The sequence below is a fragment of the Odocoileus virginianus genome, chromosome 3 (genome assembly GCF_023699985.2).
Source record: "Odocoileus virginianus isolate 20LAN1187 ecotype Illinois chromosome 3, Ovbor_1.2, whole genome shotgun sequence".
NCBI classification, from domain to species: domain Eukaryota; kingdom Metazoa; phylum Chordata; class Mammalia; order Artiodactyla; family Cervidae; genus Odocoileus; species Odocoileus virginianus.
Genome location: NC_069676.1, coordinates 2,812,056 through 2,819,710, shown reverse-complemented (window position 1 = coordinate 2,819,710; position 7,655 = coordinate 2,812,056). Strand labels below are relative to the sequence as shown.

At 41.9% G+C, this 7,655-nt stretch overlaps 1 pseudogene; it reads right to left on the bottom strand.

Moving 5' to 3' along the window:
• Positions 1-3,098: 3,098 nt before the first annotated feature.
• Positions 3,099-3,481, bottom strand: LOC110146013 (small ribosomal subunit protein eS12-like; annotated as a pseudogene).
• Between the last annotated feature and the right edge of the window lie 4,174 nt (positions 3,482-7,655).

The window sequence follows — 7,655 nt, the reverse complement described above, 5'->3', positions numbered from 1 at the left end:
TATCTGAACTATTTAAACTGGTTGAACTGTAAGCTGTTTGAGCCATAGGCTGTTTGGTCATTTGAAAATTATTCTTCCACTCTAGAGAAGAAATCCTAATAAATGGAATGCTAGTTACCTATATATTTTGAGCTTGTCCCCCTGACACAGGTACTTGGGGTAATTTTATGTTTAAAAACCACAGTCCTTCCCTATGCACAATTCTAACTAAATGGACCAACCTAACCAAGACAATTTAGAACATTAATAACCATTATGGGAAAATTTGAAATCCCCAAAATTAATTTTCTTAAAACCAAATTAGACTATCATAGCTCTAAAACTTTCCAAACTGAATGGAATGCCTATTTCGATTGGTACTTTGAGGCCATCCTCTCAATTCTCCTATTGTAATTCTTTCACCAAATTTCCTTTTTCTCTGAAATTCCCTCCACTCCCCTTTCCTTTGAAGTTGTTAGAATCTGTTCCTTTAAAATCAAGCCTTCTGAGGACCCACAGGCTAAATTCTTAATTTCTTATATTCCCTAGACTAAAGCCTAACTGTGAATCATAGTTAAGGAATTTCCCAAAGTAACCAAAAATCCTCAGATGTTTTCTGAGGAATTTAATATAGTCATTCAAACTTACCAGCCTGGTTTCTCTGACTTACGTTGGCTAATTCATGTGCTTGTCATTGAGGGTCAGACCCAGCAATGGATGAGAACTGCTAACTGGGAAATCCTTGAAAGGGCTCTAGTATTACAACCAGGAGATCGGCCTGCTAGCAATCACTCGGAAGCTTCATCAAATAATTCCTAGGGCTTTTTCAAAGCCTTTTGATTGGAAGAAAAGTCAAGCTTGAACACAAATATCTGAAGAACATCTTCATGACTATTATAATTTACTTCAGATTATTTTTAAAGAAAATTCTGGTCTTCCTTCAGATGTTGATTCCACCAGGGTAGCTTTTAATTCTATGTTTATTCATGGACTGAATCAACTCTTTCTTCTCTAGTAAAATGAACCAGGACAGAATGGGAAACTATGCCTATCCACATTTAGTTAATCTGGAAAACAAACTTTATCACACTCTAAATGAGTCACCTAAAAGGAAGACAGCTTCCCAGGTGGTGCTAGTGGTAAAGAATCTGCCTGCCAATGCAGGAGCCTTAGGAGGACACAGGTTTGATACCTGGGCTGGGAAGATCCCCTGGAGGAGGAAATGACAACCAACTCCAGTATTCTTGCTGGGATAAGCCCATGGACATTTGTCCACTGGGTCACAAAGCGTCAGACATGACTAAAGTGACAGCACACACACATGATATTGGAAAAGAGCTTGTTAAAAATTTAGGTGCTTCAGGCTCCTGCAGCCCTTTAACGAATCTTTCCAATGTCCCTCCAGTTTTCAATGACAAGATTGAAGGAACTACAAAGGCACTTCCTGATGTATCCTCTTAATCAACTTGCAGAAATACTTACTCAGATTAGGAATGTGTCTCTTCCAGTCCTACTTGATGAGAGAACCACACTCTCAGTGCTCAACCTACTACAATAAAGCAGTCCTTACCCTGGAATCCCAAAGCAGCTTAAATAGAGGGGCTCTCTCATGAACCACTACAGGTTCCTGTTAATGAACCTAGCCCCTTTTGCTTAAGCACTATGAAAGATCCACACCCTTTTCTCTTTAGTTTCTCTGCCCCTATCTACTTATTAGGCCAAGACTTTTTTTTTTTACTTTTTATTTTGCATTGGAGTATAGACGATTAACAATGTTGTGATAGTTCCAGGTGGACAGCAATAGGCTGAGACTTCTTAAAGAAGTATCATGCTGGAATTTTCTCAAAAAAAGAGGAAATAATTCCAGAATTTGGCAGCAGTTATCAAAGTGGTCAATCAGGTAAATTAAATAACCTTTTGACACCTTTTATTTGCTCTGTCTCTGATGGCAGAGCTGATTCTGGAAACATAGATAATTTGTCCATATTGGATTAGGTACCATCTTCCTTTGGGCAAAATGTCCAACTGATTTTGGAAAAATTCACACGTATCTCCCATCAAGATTCAAATATATCCTTCAAAACCTCTTCCCAGAATGTATATATATAGCACTATAAGAAGCCCTAAAAGGCATAAAGCCCATGATAGAAGCTTACAAGTTCAAGGCCTTGTTATCTCCTGGACTAGCCCCTGTAGCACTCCTGGTTTACCAGTGATAAAACCTAAGGGCCGAGGGTGGAAGTGTGTCCAAACCTCTGAGCAATAAACAACATTGTCCTTGTTATCCCTTGACACCCTGTTGCTCCTAGCCCTCGTCCTAACGTCCATTCCCCCGGAAGCCAATTCTTTACTGTAATTGATTCGTACTGTGCTTCAGTTCTTCCATACTTCAGTCGGTAGAGCTAGCTGATACCTTTTGCCTTCACTTGGGAAGAAAATTAATTCACCTGGAACAGTAATGCCTCGGGGTTTTACTGGGTGGGAGTCTCCCAAATCCTAAAGGAAGTATGACTTAGGCTTCCAAGAGGTTCTATTCAATTGCAATATGTGCGTGATTTGCATCTTTGCTCTTTCTCAAGCCTCCTCACAGGAAGACAGTCTCCACTTGCTAAAATTTTTAGCTTAAAGGGATATAAGATCACCAAAGAAAAATTGCAATGTGACCAAACCCAGGTTTGATATTTAGGGCATCTGATATCAGAAGAAGGGCTACACCTTGATCCAGAGAGGCTTCATGGTGTCCTAAGTTCCCCAAAACCTAACTGCAAGGTTTTCTTGGGCTTTGTCAGTTATTAGTGAAATTGGATTCCAAATTTCTGTTTTATGGCCAAACCTCTGTATTTTTTTTTTTTTTTTACTAAAGAATAATAACCCCTACCCAATTTTATGGGAACAACTGAATAATATAACCTTTAAGGCCTTAAAGGAGAGTTTGATGAACCAACCTACTCTTGGGCATAGTAATTATCAGATTCCATTTTTCTTTTTTGTATGTGAAAAGAAAGGGAATGCCTTGAGGTACTCACCCAAAAACAAAGGAACCATCATCAACCCAAAGAGCATTTTTTTTCTTTTAAACAAGAACCCAGTTTTTTTAATTTCATCATTTCTTACATTTCTTACTCTTCGATGATATCCTTGGCCCAAGACTCTTTGCCGTAGTCCTTAATCACCATGCAACTGCAACCAACCACTTTACGGGGGTTTTCTCTCTCTGTCAGTTTTACAGAGGCCTACCCATTCCCTTAGTTTCTTGTTGTCATCAACCTTAATCAGGTTGATTTGGTGCTCAACACAAAGGGCCTCCACCAACTTGACATCACAGTTGGATGCAAACACACACAGATGGGCTTGGTGCTTATCTAAGGCTTTGGCAGCTTCGCGAATTTCATGTGCTAGGCCATAGTGGATGAGGGCGGTCTTCAGCACCTCTTGCAGAGCAGTATGAACGTCCATGACACCTCCAGCAGCAATGCCTTCCTTGGCCATGGCAGTGGATTATGGGCAGAGCCGAATCTTGAATGCACCGAAGCCTCCGGCTCCAGGGAAAGAGCAACCCATAGCGTATTATAGCCAGGAGCTAGACCTTGCCACATGGGGATAACCCACTTTGCCTTATGGCCATTACTGCCATTGCTTTTTTTGATTGAGTCCACCGAGAAAATCACTGTGGGATCTTCTTTAACCAATTTTGTACCTCAATCAGTAGAAGCCCTCCTGAATTTTCATCACACTTGCCATTTCTCAGCCAGCTGCCTCACATCCTGTGAAGCCCTTTTGCTAACTGCTCATCTTGTACTGCAGTTATGCTGAGATGACTTTAACCCTCTTCCTCTTCTTCAGTTGCTGAATGCTGATGGGTCACCTCCTGACCCCTGTGATGAAGCTCCTCGGGGTAATGCTGAGTCTCGTGGTTCAGAGTCCTTATTTAAAAGGTAACAATGGTCACCACAGAGCGCTGAGGAGAGCTCCCTGTGCTCTGCAGCAGGTTCTCATTAGTGATCTATTTTACAGCACGTAGTAGTGAGTTTATGACGGACATTCTTAATCTCCCCATTCATCCCATTCATCCCATTCATCCCCATTCATCCCACCCTTCCTTCCCCTCTTGGTATCCATGTTTGTTCTGTGCATCTGTGTCTCTGTTTCTGCTTTGCAAATAAAGTCACCTGCATCATTTTCCTAGATTCCATATATAAGTGCTATTATACAATATTTTTTTTCCCTTTCTGACTTACTTCGCTGTGTATGACAGTCTCCAGGTCCATCCACAACAAATGGCATGATTCTGTTCCTTTTATGGCTAAGTAACATTCCACTGTATACCTGTTCCACACCTTCATCCATTTCTCTTTGGATGGACGTTTAGGTTGCTTCCATGTCTTGGCAACTGTAAATAGTGCTGCAGTGAATATTCAGGTGCATGTGTCTTTTTGAACTATGGTTTTCTTTGGGTATATGCTCAGGAATGGGATTGAAGGAAGTCCAGAAAAGAGGGGGTATATGTACGTATGCAGCTGATTCATTCTGCCATCAGCAGAAACTAACACAGCACTATAAAGCAACTATGCATGCATGTTAAGCTACTTCAGTCATGTCCAACTCTTTGTTACCCAGTAAACTGTAGCCCGCCAGGCTCCTCTATCCATGGGATTCTCCAGGCAAGAATACTGCAGTGGGTTGCCATTTCCTCCTCCAGAGGATCTTCCCAACCCAGGGATTGAATTCAGGTCTCTTATGTCTCCTGCATTTGCAGGGGGGTTCTTTACCACTAGTGCCACCTGGGAAGCCCCTATATGCCAATAAAAATTAGTGAAAAGTAAATTTTAAAATGAGGTTTAATATCATCTTAGAAATAATATCATTATATTATAATGCCAGATAGTCATCAGTTTATACGTTTTTCTTTTACCTTTCTGGGGATAATCACATAATTCAGGATTAAAATGTAGCAGCCTTGGGACTTCCCTGGTGAACCAGGGGTTAAGAATCTTCCTGCCAATACAGTGAACATGGGTTTGATCCCTGATCCAAGGAAGATTGCACACATGTTATGAGGCAGCTAAGCCTGTGTGCCACACTGAAGCCCACACTCTAGAGCCTGTGGGCCACAAGTGCTGAGCCCACACTCCCTGCAGCCCGTGTTCTGCAACCAGAGAAGCCACTGCAATGAGAAGAAGCTCATGCACCGCAGGTAGAGAATATCCCCTGCTTGCTGCCACTAAAGAAAGTTCTGCACACAGCATCAAAAAAAAAAATAAAAAAAAAGTAGCAACCTTTTCTTTTAAAAAGCTTTTTTTTTTTTTTTAAAGTTAAAGGTAACAGTGGTAGGTATTGTGCTGGGTATGCTATTGCAACTCCTTTTGATGTTGTTGAGGCAGCATCGTCACCTATGGCTACCTCAGGCCAATACATTCTTACATGGGGCTTGCACTTTAGCCAAGGACCAGCTGCCAATATCTGTGGTGATAGTAGATATGCTTTCAGAGTAGCCCGTGATTCGGGGATATTGTGGAAGCAACGTGACTTCCTCACTTCCAGCAGAAATAAAATTTAAAATGGCCCCTAGGTCCAAGAATTACTGGATAAAACATCGTACCTGATGTTTTAGCTATTATTAAGATTCTGGGGCATCCTAAAATTGGCTTCTGGAAGCTAAGAGGAATCACCTTGCTGACATTTCTGCAAGGAATGTTGTCCTTAAAGGAACCAACAGCAGCCAAACCTCTGTCATGGTCCAAAGGAATATTTCCCCCAAAGGAAAACTTAGAAAAACTGGCTAGAGAAGCCCAATAATTGGCCTCAGAAAGGAAAAAATGAGATTGGAAACCCAACAACTGTTGGTTCAATAAAAAGGGAAAGCTCTGGTTCAATCCAAATAACAGCCCAACCCTACTAGAGACTCTAAAATTCCCACTCCTCACCACTGTACATTGCAGTAATCCACTGATCTACTGAAAAAAGAATCATGAATCCGTATTGGTGGGGAAGCATTAACAAGGCTGCAAAAAGCATCGACCTCACTTGCCCTGCTTGTCTAAAACACAGTCCAAGGAAGCCTGTTCACACTGCTCCTGGGCATTTTAAACTGCCTACTGGGCCGTTTGAGTTCTGGCAAAGCAGTCACATATGGAAGTGAGAGCTGGACCATAAAGAAGGTTGAGTGCCAAAGAACTAATGCCTTCAAATTGCGGTGCTGAAGAAGACTCTTGAGAGGTCCTTGGACAGCGAGGAGATCAAACTAATCAATGCTAAAGGAAACCGACCCTGAATATCCATTGGAAGGCCTGATGCTGAAGCTGAAGCTCCAAAACTTTAGCCACCTGATTCAAAGAGCTGACTCACTGGAAAAGACCCTGATGCTGGGGAAGATTGAAGGCAAAAGGAGAAGAGGGCAGCAAAAGGATGAGATGATTAGATAGCATCGCTGACTCAGTGGACATGAATCTGAGTAAACTGCAGGAGATAGTGGAGGACAGGGAAGGCTGGTATGCTGCAGTCCATGGGGTTGCAAATAGACATGTTTCCGACTCAGCAACTGAACAACAGCAACAGATGGCTTTCATACAGAAGTATGTTTTAATCATGGTCAGTTTTCACTTTGGACTGAAGCTTTCCCATGCAGACAGGCTACTACCTCTTGTGGCTAAAACTCTTTTGGAAAAAATTATCCTACATGAGGAATTCCTCTTGAATCATAGTAATCAAGGCACCCATTTTATGGGTCAGGTCCTTCAACAGGTCTCTACCAGGTTGGCTGGTTTTATGACACTTTTACTGGACTTGCATGCCTGTGTGTGCTCAGTCATGTCTGACTCTTTGCCATCCTTAGAACTGTAGCCTGCCAGGCTTCCCTGTCCATGCGGGTTTTTTTCCAGGCAAGAATACTGGAGTGGGTGGCCATTCCTCCTTCAGGGACTCTTCCTGACCCAGGGATCAAAGGAGCGTCTCTTTCATTGTGGAAGGATTCTTTACCCGCTGAGCCACTGAAGCAGCCCTTTTACTGCAGTTACCGCCCTCAGTACTCTGGTTTACTTGAATGCACTAGTGGCTATTAAGACTCAACTGGTAACATTCATAGAGATTCTCTAAATGTCAAAAGCATTTTGGAACTCATGAACTATTACCCACAGAGATAGTCACAGGATGCCTGCCCAATGTACTTACCTCCTATCACCTTTTACCCACTACTGATAAAAGGGGAGATACTCCAACATGGCAAAGGCCTAATTGTTTCCATTTAAAATTGCCATGTTTTGCTAGAACAATCTTTTCACAGTGCATTTTCAAGAGATGAAGACTTTAAGCATCATACCATCAAACCTGCAGACTTTTTCTCTTGGAAAAGATAGCTCCAGAAGGACTCTTTTCAACCTCACTAAAAAGGCCCCACTAAATATTTCTAACCAACTCTTGTGCCAAAAACCTCCAAGAAATAGATCCTTGGATTATTCACGTGACACACATAAAGAAAGCAACTGACTGGACCTGCTTGTCATCTGGTGACCTGAAAGTATTCCCTGGAATTGAAGCCAATGACACCTGAACAGACAACCTTCCTAAGATATTCAGACTAGGCCTTGATCTGATCTTTTCTTGTTGTTGTTGGAGTTTAGTTGCTTTACAGTGTTGTGTTGTTTCTGATACACGGCAAAGTGAATCAGCTATATGTATAC